A 13,740-nucleotide genomic window follows, 5' to 3' on the forward strand; every position below is an offset into this window, starting at 1 on the left:
GGAACGTGGCACTCTGATTCTCCAGTCAACCAGAGTCTGGGGGTTCCTTCCTCTTCTGACGTAGCAAGCCAAAAGGAGGCCAACGCCGGTACATCCTGCAACAGCAGTCCAGAGAATGATCTGAAAGAGAATCAAATACAGGCATTATTCGTTCTCGTAAATAACATTTATCAGCTGGGACAGCTTCCCAGCTATCTCTCCCTGGTCTCATGACAAGTACTGTATTATCATGACCGGTTGCAATAATTTCAGCTTGTTCAGGGCGACCTTTAGGCGATTGCACCCACACTCTTGCTCCTGGATTATCAGTGGAGCCAAAACCTTTTTGTCCTCGAACAGTTAATAAGGTTGGGGTAGTGCCTTTCTGAATCTCACCACTGAAAACAGGCATGATTAGCAGTTGAGCAACTCAGTCAGTCTTATGAATCGGTAAATCAACCTCACTGCTATTCAGCAGGAGTACCTTAATCTTTCCCTGATAATCACTGTCAATGACACCTCCAAGCACTTGAATGCCTTTTAAGGCCAGGCCCGATCTAGGGGATATTAGGCCAAAATTTCCAGTTGGTATACTGACACCAATGCCAGTTTCAATGATAACTCGATCTCTGCCTTTTACAGTAATGTCATTCATGGCATGCAGGTCTAAGCCTGCGGAACCTGGGGTTGCTCTGCATGGAGCCAGGGCTCCGGGGGAAATTTCCCAATACATTACAGTATTTTTGACTGTGTTTCGTTTAGCATCAACAGCTGGAGGAAATAAACGCATTAATGGGGAATCAGCATTTAAAAAGGGACTATTACTCAAAATCAACGGTGCCTGAAACAAATATTCTCTTCAATTTTTATATTTATTATCAGTTAATTTACGCAATTGATCTTTTAGCAAACCATTCATTCTCTCCACAAGGCCTGCTACCTGTGGGTAGTACGGTATGTGAAAAACCCATTCAATGTTATTCTCCACACAAAATACCTGAACCAATCTTCCTTTGAAGTGGGATTCATTATCAGATTGAATTTGAAATGGGACACCATAATACAGCATAATCAATTCCAATGTTTTAATGGTATTTACTTGGGTAGCTCGTTTACAAGGAAAGGCCACTAACAGACCACTGTACGTGTCGACAATGGTGCATATATATTGACAATTTTTACTCATAGGTAGTGGACCAATATAATCCATCTGCCAAATCTGAGCAGGTAATTTACCTCGGTGTAACTGTCCTCTAACAATTTGAGGTACTTTTCGTTGTCTGGAATGTTGACAGATAGGACAATGCATTTTAGTATCTTTCATCAAATTTAGAGGAATATAAATTCCTTGGTCAGCAGTCCACCTGCTAGCGGTTCTCTCTCCAAAATGTCCTGCTTTCTGGTGGGCCCATTTCGCCATTCCCGCCAAATCAGAATCCTGCATGTCCACCACTGCCTCAGCAATTTTAGATTTCTCATCTGCAATGTTGTGAAAGAATTTGTCAAGGGAGTCTATTGATGTATGAGCATTCACATGAAAGATTGTAACAGTACTTTGCGGAAGCAGTTCCCAAATTTCTTGCCATAACTCTTTACCCCAAAGTTCTTTAGAATGCAATTCCCAATTAGGGGCATGACATGTTGGTAACCAGACCGCCAGTCCATTAGCAGTGGACCAGGAGTCAGTAAAAATGTGACATGTACCAGGTAGTTCCTGTTTTAAAACTTGGTAAACAGCATACAGTTCAGCAAATTGACTACTGTTTCCTTCACCAGTTGTACTCAGCAATTTTTGTGTGATAGGATTATAGGACACTGCCTTCCAATGCCTCTTCTCTCCTATGTACCTCGCTGAATCATCCGTAAACCACACATGGTTTCTGTCCTCCGGGGACAGATCATCAAATGGCTTACCCCACTTAACAGGGGATTCCTGTACTATAGGTATGGAGCAATCACTCCCAGTCTCATTCGATGGTGCCTGCGCCACTTGCTCATGTAACGTCGCAACACCTTTCGGTCCCACTCGTGCCCTGTCTTGTATGTACCATTTCCACTTAATCACACTCGCCTCTTGAGCATGTCCAATTCGATGAGTTTTCGGCGAACTCAAAACCCATTGCATAATAGGAATTTCAGGTCTCAACATCACATCATGTCCCAAAGTCAATTGCTCGGTATCCACTAGAGCACAATAACATGCAAGTAACTGTTTCTCAAAAGGTGCATAACGGTCACCAGCATCCGGTAACTTTTTAGTCCAGAAACCTAGCGGTACTTTATTTCTGCCTTGTTTTTGCCACAAATTCCAATTTGCATAAGGACCTTGCACAGACACATTCAGATCCATATCACCATCACACACGGGCCACAGATCCAAAGCATACTGGATAGCTTCTTTCGCCAAATCAAACGCATCTTGCTGCGGTTTACTCCATTCAAACGCATTCTTTTTACGAGTGACTCTGTACAAAGGGGCTAATATCTGACTCAAATGTGGGATGTTTTGACGCCAAAAACCAAATAAACCAATAAATCTCTGGGCTTCTTTTCGGTTCCGAGGAACCGCAAAATCAAGAATTTTCTGCTTCACCTGTGGAATCACTTCTCTGTTACCTTTATGCCAATTGATGCCTAAAAATTTTACACTTTGTGACGGACCTTGTACTTGTCGGGATTGATTTCCCAACCCTTTTCTCGTAAATAATTGATAACCTGATCTAATTGAGTCTGAACTTGATCCTGTGTCTCACCTTGAATCAAAATGTCGTCAATATAATGACAAATTTGTATTTGTGAGTTTATGGGTATTTCAGATAAATGTTCCGCTACCAGCCGGTGACAGATCGTAGGACTGTGTACATAGCCTTGAGGAAGACTCCTAAACGTCATTTGACGTCTATTCCATGTAAAACTGAATTGTTCCTGACACTCAGGGGCAATTGGGATCAAAAAGAAAGCATTAGCAATGTCAATAGACGCATACCACATTCCTGGATGCTTCTGAATTCTCTCAATTAAAGTAATCATGTCTGGTACTGCAACAGTCAAGGGGGTGTATGTTTATTTATTTTGCGATAATCAACAGTCATACGCCAAGAATTATCACTTTTACGCACAGGCCAAACGGGATTATTCCAAGCAGAGGTAACCGGAGTTATAACTCCTGCATTTCTCAGATCCTAAATTGTAGCACTGATTTCTTCGTGACCACCTGGAATACGGTACTGTTTTTGGGAAATGACTTTTGTAGCCTGGGAAATTTTTATAGGAGGCATTCTCAAACGGCCAACTCGTACAGGTCTGGATGATATATAACCTCTACTTCCAAATTGGTAACAACCATCATCTAAATGCAAAGTCATACCCTTTAGGATATTGATTCCAATTATGTATTCTAAAAGTGGCCTAACTAAAACAGAATATTCTTTTCGGGGATTTCTGCCTATTTTCATCTCAACATTTGTTTGTACTGCGGGGGTCTCCTTTCCACCTAAACCGGTAATTGTGAAAAATTGTCCTTTGAATTTCTTTGATTTTCCATGAATTAAAGTGGCCTCCGCTCCTGTATCTACCAATGCTCGGGCCCTTTGTATATTACGATGTCCCCAAAAAATTTCAATATCTACATAGGGTCTATTGTCTTTGTGAGCCCAACTGCGTACTGGAGCTTCACCTATTTCCTAGTCATTTATATTGCGTTCTGACAACCAAGACAAATCAGGGTAAATACTCCCAAATTTTTTGGACGATGTAATTTCCTGTTCATATCCATCCCCATTACAAAACGGATTTTTGTCATCTACATGGTATTGTGAATTTCGTTCAGAAAATCTGTGTCGATCCTCTTTTCTCCTCATTTCAGGGGACTGATCCCTTTCATCTCTGTATCTGCTTTCAACACGGTTATCTCTCCCCCTCTCTCTTTCCCCCTCTCTCCCCCTCTCTCTCTCCTGCTGAGGGGATACATCAAGCTCATTCCGTCGTCTATCTGATCCGAATCATTATGACGTCTATCATCCCCACTGTCATCAGAATATTCACGATCACATTCATTCTTCCGTACACGTCGAGCACCCTCCTTCCGATCCAAACCACGCTTGCGAAACATATCCCACAAGCGATTATTAGGTTCACCATCAATGTCTTCTCTCTTCACACTGTCAGCCAGCAAAGCAAGAAACATATCACGTCTAGAAAACTGATAATTTCCAGCAGTACGACCCTCAGGTCTAGACTGTCTTTCTGGTTTAAGCCATTCGCCCAATTCACCAAGCTGACATACAGATTCAAGCACTAAGGACAACGCGTTACCAGTCTGATTGATCAACAAAGTCATCATAACTTGTTTATATGCGACAGGGGGAAGAACGCATAATGCGATTCCGCACAGAAGATGTCAACAAACCATCCAACAATCTGTCAGATGTACTCAAAAAAATCGCTGTTTTCATAACCTCCTCCTTCAGTCTTTGTGCCGCATCACGTAAAGTATACCACGGCTTGTCATTCAAGGGCCAATCAAATTCAGTAGGGTATTTGTGATTACAACTATCAGTCGCTAATTGAAGCAGACTAATTTGACCAACACCATTATAGTTTCGGAAATTATCTTGTACAGTAGAATCAGAACTCAAAGAACAAAATTTCAAAGCAGCTCCCGCATCTTACATGATGCCAGCAGCACCCAGTTCATAGAGACGCACCATCCATGTAAGTAAGGCCTCACCGGCCGCTGTCGAAATCGTAGCAAAATGTCACTAACCTCCTGCTGTGTAAAGTCTTCTAAACTATCCAAAGGAATACCATTTGGATTACCAGGAGCCTGCTGTAATTTTCATTGAAAAACTGGATGAGCAGAAATTTCAGTACGAGCTGCAGAAGGAGCTCGATCAACAGATTTAGAGGGACAGTCAGATCGAGAAACGTCATCAGAATTAGAACAGCGACCGAGGTCGCCGGAATCATCAAATTTATCAAAAGTATTAGATTTACAGTCACGTCCGGTGCGAGGATACTCGCGTCTGTCAGACTCCTCAGCCAAGGAGCCAGAATCGTTCGAATCCCAGATATTACCGTCCCACTCATCAGGATTCCAGTCCAGTCTGGCTTTCGCCACGACCAGACATACTTTTCGTTTGCTACCTCGACCACAACGATTCTTATATTTGTATTTAGCAATACGAACAGCAGCTCTTTCAGCAATAGTCTGATAAGTCTCAAGTTTGTCGGCAAGCAATTTATTTTGACATCTCAAAAGAGTGTGAGCATTTTGCACTTCAACAAACTTCTGTACAAGATCTGCATATTGTCAGAAATTTCTCATGTACAATCCTGTACGCATACAAAACAATCCAACCTCTGCTTCTTAAAATAGGAAGCTCCTCACCCTTCAAAATCGGTGCTTTCTGCAAGCAAGCAATCACATGAGTCGGATCTGCCGCTTCCAAGCAAGAACTCCAATTTTCACTCAAACCAGTACAATCAGCCCACTCATGAGCCAATGCCTCGTAAGGCGTTGATTCCCATCCGGGAATTTCAACAGGCAATTTAAAAGTAGATTTTGACCTCCTCAAAAACATTGCGCCAAAAAGAAAAAGATATATACAACTGTAAACAAATAATATACAAAATGTACTCCGTACGCGCCAAGCGCAAACAAACAAGATAGAAACAACACCGCGCTAACAGGCTTACGTAAACGGTTTGTGACGCCAGATGTAACAACCGGATTTTTGGACCAGATAGAATCAGCTCACCAAGACACCACCAACCCAGCCGAAACATAACCACCTCCCTCCTCAGTACCTACTTACCAAGGCACCTGGGTACCTACCTGAGGATGGGGAATTAGCAATATACAAGCTTAGATCCTCTAAACCACCACTAAATCTATAGGGATTACTAGCAATACTCACTATTTACTAAGGAATTTCATATTCCACACCACACTCATACCTTATAGTCTTGCGGCAACTTAGGCCCAGACTATTCTACCCTCCTCCTCATAGTGAAGGGGGCAGTTTTGATCATTTACCATTACACACTGACCTCAATCAGTGCTCATGCAAGCCACAATCCTGTGGGTATACACATTGATCGCAATCAATGCTCTCACTAATGCCACTCTCTCTAGCGGCAATCTCTGTCCTATGAATACCTTCAGCTCTCTCTCTCTCTGTTGGGAAGTTTCTCTATATATCTAATATCTTCTGGGGATGTCTCATATACAATTGTTATATTTTATATGGCAGATAGACAGTTCAATCCTCTCACACAAGAATGGCCAAATCACAATATGCAAAGGTTATGCTCTGATTCAAGTGCTCCCTGCTCCCCTGCTCAGTTACCACTTACCCGGACGGGAAACGCATCCATCCACATAACAGCATCTGACTAGAAGAAAGGTTAACTATGTCATATGAAATAAGAAATTGCACAATGGTTCACTAAGAACTGGGGTCCCTTTATTACATAATAACAAATTATAACAACAATACTGCAATATAACATATAGCCTGAAAAGCAAAGGAAAGAATTAGAATGTGTGTGCACGCTAATAAGAAAGGGTCGACGTCACCTTATGAGTACGAAGTCTGGACTCAGTTGTCATCTGGGTTCCCTTCTCGTCTGTGCCTTGGCTCATCATAGGATCACCCCTGCAGTCACGGATACACGTCTGCACCGCTATGCTCTGTCTCCTCTGCTCCCCTCCAAGTCACTGGAACCTCCTTCTTGTTCTCTGTTTCGTCTGCTGCACTCTCGCCGTTCTGCACTACTCCTCTCTCCTCTTGACCACGGACTATCTTCACCTTCCAACTTCGATCTTATAAATCAGTTTCTGCTGCTCTAGTACCCGTTCGCTCCGCTAACTTCTTCACTCTGCATACTCTGATCTCAGGGTCAAAGCTCACCAGCTGCTCCAACTAAAGTAACTTCAATCTTTCTGAGAGATTATCAGCCTTCGGTCTTTTTCGGACTTCAAAATGGTGACTGTCTGCTTTAAGTTGATTAACTGCAATGATGCTAATGACTAGCTGCCGTCTACTAACTGACTGAATGAGTAACTCCTCTCTGTACTTTCGCTGATATAGAACCTTGTTCATGCATGGAAATTTCTAGCCAGTAACCTGCCGCCCACCAAATTCTTGGACCACCCATGCCAAGGACATGTTCTCAGCCGGCCGGCCTGATGTTATGTCTTCGACATGAAGAAAAATACAGTCTTTCGATAAGGGCCAGCCTGAGCCGGTTCTCCCCAACCGAACAACACCTTATAACTAAAACATTACATTTGACCTAAAAGCGTCTCAAGCAGCCGAGGCAGAAAGAAAGATGGAGTCTCTCTCGTTCGAGGCCTACAAGGCCCGAAATAAACATAACTCTGTCAGAAAAGGACGGAATAATACTAATACTAAGGAATCTATCCCCTAACATAAACTTATTGACCCTAGAATAAAGAAAAGAATAGAGAATTATATCATACACCTTGTAAATATGCCAGGTCTGAGGTTCTAACCCCTCTATCAGAATGATAGTAGGCTAAAGTCACCTTCACTCAAAAAGGGGGGCAAAAACCTGGTCAGAACAGTAGCGTAGGTGATCGTGCTGGAGGTAGAGTAAGGGTTTATGGTAGTGCACTGGTCTTTGTGTAGTGTAAGGAAACATGCTAGGGATAGTGTCACTGTCAGAGTACATGTTTTTATGTATGCAAACAAAACCAACCAAATCATTGTCTCTCAATTTCCCCAAGTGAACACTGACTCACAGTGTGATTCTAGACAAATAACAATATTTCTTAAAAAATGCAGTAGTAGGGTAGTATAGTGCTGTTTGGGTTTTGTAAGGTTTCCTGCTGTGATTGATTTAAGAATTAGGGTAGTGAAATAGTGTTCAGGTAGTGTAGGTACTCATGCTGGGGTAGTGTTCTAGCTTAGTGCAGTGGTGTCTATGTACTGTACGGGGTCATGCTAGTGATAGTGTTCTAGGGTTTAAGGTAGTGCAGTGGTGTTTGTTTAGTGTAGGTGGTCGTGGTAGGGTAGTGTTCTAGGAAAGTACAGTGGTATATGGGTAGTGTACGAGGTTGTGCTGGGTAGATTTAAGGTTTAGTGTAGTGCAATGGTGTTTCAGTAGTGTAGGCTGTCATGTTGCATTAGTGTTTTAGGGTTTAGGGTACTGCAGTAGTGAATGGGTAGTGTAGGTGATTGTGCTGGAGGTAGATTAAGGGTTTAGGGTAGTTCACTGGTCTTTGTGTAGTGTAGGGAATCTTGCTAGGAATAGTGTCACTGCAAGAGTACATGTACTTATATGGTTTTTGTATTTGTATTTGTAATTACACTTATAATGCGCTCAGCTACCCACATGGGGTCTACCTGTGCCACTTGAGGTAGCAATAAAATGAGTCCAACAGTTATCATTGAGGGAAGAGCCAGGTTTTAAGGTCTTTACGAAATTTCATCAAGGATGGTTCAGGTTTCAGTGCAGCTGGGAGAGAGTTCCACAGTTTAGGAGCCAGACAGGAGAAGGAGCGTCCACCCATTCTTGCCAATTTAAAACGTGGAATTAGAAAGTTCCCTTGAGAGGAGGATCTGAGAAGACAAGATGGAGAGTATGGTTGGACAAGAGACTGGAGGTAGGCTGGAGCTAACCCCTGCTTGATCTTATGCATAAAGCAAAAGGCCTTAAAATTTGATTCGGCTTTCGATGCGGAGCCAGTGTAGATCTATAAGATAGGGGGAGACAGAGGATCTCCACAGAACTTTGCATAGGAGACCGTCGGCCGAGTTCTAAACAAGCTGGAGTTTCCTCTGGGACTCCACTGTAGCTCCAAGGTAAAGCACATTTCCATAGTCCAGTCGCCAGGTGACCAAAGCCTGGACTACAGTGTGCCTTGTCTAGTCCGGGATCATCCAGAGGATTTTGCGAAGCCACCCTAAGATGGGAAAACAGGTGGCTGCCACTCTGACTACTTGGTGCCGCATAGAGAGCGAGTCATCCAGAACAAAGCCAAGCTTCCGTACCTGCGCAAGAGGCAGGGATAGCGGGCCCATTTCTGGCTGCCAATGTTGTGGGCCCCAAAGATGTTTATGCTTGCCCAGAATGACCACCTCCGTCTTATCTCCATTCAGTTTCAGGAGGTTAGGCTGCATCCACTCCGCTACTCAGATGAGTCCCTGTTTGAGAGCAGACGGGGCACACGACTTAGCCGAGGAGAGTGAAAAGATGATTTGAGTGTCGTCTGCGTATGAGTAAAGGGAAAGACCAGCGTCTTCCACGATGGTTGGCAGGGGCCTCACATAGATGTTAAAAAGCATAGGGCTCAGTGAGGACCCCTGGGGCACCCCATACGCAGATGTGCGAACAGAGGAGGAGGAGGTGGAAGAAACGACCTGGAATGAACGGCCGCTCAGAAAAGAGGACAGCCAAGCCAATGCAGGACCAGTCACCCCAGCCGCCTTCAATGCTTTCAGAAGGACAGGGTGCGAAACCGTATCAAATGAGGCGCTTAAGTCTAAAAGAATAAGCGCCGAGGTTTCGTTCTGGTCTAGGCGAGAACGCAAATTCTTAGTACCCCCCAAGAGGGTGGTTTCCATGGAAAAATGGGTGCGGAACCCAGATTGGGATGGGTGTAAGAAGCCTGTAGTCTACACATGGGAGGTAAGATGTGTATTGATGTGCCTCTCCAAGATCTTTGAGAAAATAGGCAGCAAGGAGATGGGGCGGTAGTTAGAAAGTGTCTTGGGATCCGCGCCAGTTTTTTCAAGAGTGGAACCACCATGGCTCTTTTCCATTCATCCGGGACAATGGATTCCCGTAATGAGGAATTCAGGAGCTCTTGAATGACCAGGAGAAGATCAGGAGAAAGCTGTCGAAGAATATCAATAGGAATTGGGTCAAGGGGAGAGCCTGAGTTTACCTTGGCCATGCAGTCGCGAAGCGAGCTCTGAAGAAACTGGGGCCACTCTGAAATCTGTACCACATGGGATGGAGAGCCATGTATACCCATAATGGGAAGGTCATGAGGTGTCCTGGAGGGAGCAGAAGACAGGGAATTGTAAATCGTTTCGACTTTAGATATAAAAAAGTCTGCGATTTCATTACATTGAATTTCCCCCAAAGCAGGTGGGGTAGGAGAAGTATTTGAGCCTGCTAGCTTCTTCACCATTGAGAAGAGAACTTTCGGCCGACTAGTGGCACTGTTAATGGACTCCGAGACATAGGAGGCTTTCGCCTCTCTGCAGGCTCGGTGGTACTGTCTAAGCGCTGAACGATATGTCAGTTTATCTCTTAGGGTGTATGTGTTTCTCCAGGATCTCGCCTGCTGTTTACAGTTCTCAATATCTCTGCAAACACAAAAAGCAACCAAATCATTGTCTCTCAATTTCACCAAATGGACTCTGACTCACAGTGTTATTCTAGACAAATAACAATATTTCTTATAAATGCAGTAGTAGGGTAGTATAGTGGTGTTTGGGTAGTGTAAGGGGTCCTGCTGTGATAGTTTTATGCTTTAGTGCAGTGTATAGGGGTTTAGGTAGTGTAGGGAGTCATGCTGGGGTACTGTTCTACCATAGTGCCGTGGTGTTTAGGTAGTGCATGGGGTCATGCTAGGGATAGCGTTATAGGGTTTAGGATAGTACAGTGTTGTTTGTATAGTGTATGAGGTTGTGATAGGGTTGTGTTCTGGGTAAGTACAGCGGTGTTTGGGTAGCATAGGAGGTTATGCTGGGGTAGATTTAAGGTTTAGGGTAGTGCAATGGTGTTTGAGTAAGTGTAGCCAGTCATGCTGGAGTAGTGTTCTAGGGTTTAGGGTGCTGCAGTACTGAATGTGTAGTGTAGGTGATGGTGCTGGAGGTAGATTAAGTGTTTGGGATAGTGCACTGGTCTTTGTGTAGTGTAGGGAATCGTGCTAGGGATAGTGTCACTGCAAGAGTACATGTAACTTTCTGTCTGCAAACACATACACCAACCAAATCATTGTCCCTCAATTACACCAAATGGACACTGACACACAGTGTGATTCTAGACAAATAACAATATTTCTTATAAATGTAGTAGTAGGGTAGTATAGTGGTGTTTGGCTAGTGTAAGGGGTCCTGCTGTGATATTATGTAGTGCATGGGGTCATGCTAGGGATAGTGTTTTGGATAGTACAGTGGTGTTTGGGGTGCGTAGGAGGTTGTGCTGGGGTAGATGTATGGTTTAGGGTAGTGCAATGGTGGTTGAGTAGTATAGGCAGTCGTGCTGGAGTAGTGGTCTAGGGTTAAGGGTACTGCAGTACTGAATGGGTAGTGTAGGTGATGGTGCTGGAGGTAGAATAACGGTTTAGGGTAGTGCACTGGTCTTTGTGTAGTATAGGGAATCATGTTAGTGATAGTGTCACTGCAAGAGTACATGTGTTTATATGTCTGCAAACACATACACCAACCAAATCATTGTCTCTCAATTTCCCCAAATTGACACTGACTCACAGTGTGATTTCAGACAAATAACAATATTTCTTATAAATGCAGTAGTAGGGTAGTATATTGGTGTTTGGGTAGTGTAAAGGGTTCTGCTGTGATGGGTTTAAGCTTTAGGGTAGTGAAATGGTTTTTAGGTAGTGGTGGGAGTCATGCTGGGGAAGTGTTCTAGCATAGTGCGGTGGTGTTTATGTACTGTATGGGGCCATGCTAGGGATAGTGTTTTTGGGTTTAAGGTAGTGCAGTGATGTTTGTGTAGTGTAGGGGGTCATGGTAGGGTAGTGTTCTAGAAAAGTCCAGTGGTGTTTGGATAGTGAAGGCGGTTGTGCTGGAGTAGTGTTTTACGGTTTAGAGTACTGCAGTAGTGAATGGGTAGTGTAGGTGATCATGCTGGAGGTAGATTAAGGGTTTTGGGTAGTGCACTGGTTTTTTGTGTAGTGTAGGGAATCGTGCTAGGGATAGTGTCACTGCAAGAGTACATGTATTCATATGTCTGCAAACACATAAACCAACCAAATCATTGTCTCTCAATTTCCCCAAATGGACACTGACTCACAGTGTGATACTAGGCAAATAACAATATTTCTCATAAATGCAGTAGTAGTGTAAGGGGTCCTACTGTGATAGATTGAAACTTTAGGGTAGTGAAATGGTGTTTAGGTAGTGTAGGGAGTCCTGCTGTGGGTGTGTTTTCTAGCATAATGCAGTGGTGTTTATGTACTCTACTGGGTCATGCTAGGGATAGTGTTTTAGGGTTTAAGGTAGTCCAGTGGTGTTTGTGTAGTGTTGTGGGTAGTGGTAGGGTAGTGTTCTAGGAAATAAACTGGTGTTTGTATAGTGTAGGAGGTTGTGCTGGGGTAGATTTAAGGTTCAGTTTAGTAAAGTGGTGAATGGGTAGTGTAGGTGGTCGTGCTGGAGGTAGATTAAGGGTTTACAGTAGTGCAGTGGTGTTTATGTAGTTTATATATCATACAACACAATGCAAAAATGCAATCACACACGAACATGAGCTATAGGCAAACGTTATAGACAATACTTTAAGTCCAAAACAACTCAAGTTCCCGAGTATGTTTGTCACTCGACCCTTTAAGTAAACCACAAGTGAATCCACACAATTCGATTTACTAGCAGAGAAAACACAGCTGTGTGTCGTAGAAGGACAGTCGAGAAACAGGAGAATGCATGAGATGTGTAGCAAAGGACAGCAGATAGGATAACTTAAAGGAAACAATGGTGTGAAATGACATGTAGTCCGGACGGGGATTAATCAGCTCAGACAGGAATTAGTGTACTCGGCCAGACCCTGACACTCGTTAGTAAACATAGGCGAGAAAGCCACCTGACACGCAAAGCAGAAACGAAAAAAACATCGCGTTCGCCGAGCTGCCTGAGTGAGGGCAACACAAAATGGCGGCGATCTCAAAATGGAGGCTGAGCACGAACAAATTCGTAATTTACAAAACCTCAGACCCTTCTTTTGCCATTACTCAGGCAAAAAACAAACCCACTCACGCTAATCTGAGTCAGAGTCAATACTGATATTCATGAAATCTTCAAGTTGTTGCTGCACCATCATTCTAATATTCTCTGTCTTCTGAGCAGCAGATCGTGGAACGCACATGATAGCCAACAGGCCACAAACTGCAAGACCACACTGAACGCACAAACAACAAGAGAATATGACAGCTAGAATTGCTCCAAGGAACGTTAATATCTTCCATCCCCAAGTTGACAATATTCCCCAAAACCATCCCATAAAAGACCAATCTCCTTCATCCTGATGTATCGACTCGGAGACTGTGTGCAATTTGGAAATAACTTGGTATACTGCTGGAGCGTCATCTGGAATATAAATGAGCAACTAGATCCGATCAATCTACAGACACCGCCTCGATCTGCTAGAATCACGTCTAGCACAATTCAGTTCTGAAGCGTCATAAGACTGTCCGCTTGAAGCTCTGCTGTATGTTACCTATCGCACCTGCAGTATCATTAATAGTGGTCTCAACCACTCGAACCTATTGCCTAATGTGTCTGCTGTTCACCATTGGACCCCAAAAGGGAAGGAATCCCTTAAGGAAATCTCCTCCCTCTTGCTCTGCCGTGTCTTTGGCATCGAATACGCCTCTGCTATGTCTAACTGTGTGATGGTCTGACGAAGCCGTATATGTAGGGGGCAGAAGAAAAGCTATGTAGCAAGTTCCAGAAAAGTTAGAAGGTAACCAAGTGTAGGCTCGATCGTTACAAACAAAGTATGTTCCTTGAGATGGAACTAGCAAACGGAAATCAAGAGATGAAA

This window comes from Lissotriton vulgaris, chromosome 9 (assembly GCF_964263255.1).
Source record: "Lissotriton vulgaris chromosome 9, aLisVul1.2, whole genome shotgun sequence".
NCBI classification, from domain to species: domain Eukaryota; kingdom Metazoa; phylum Chordata; class Amphibia; order Caudata; family Salamandridae; genus Lissotriton; species Lissotriton vulgaris.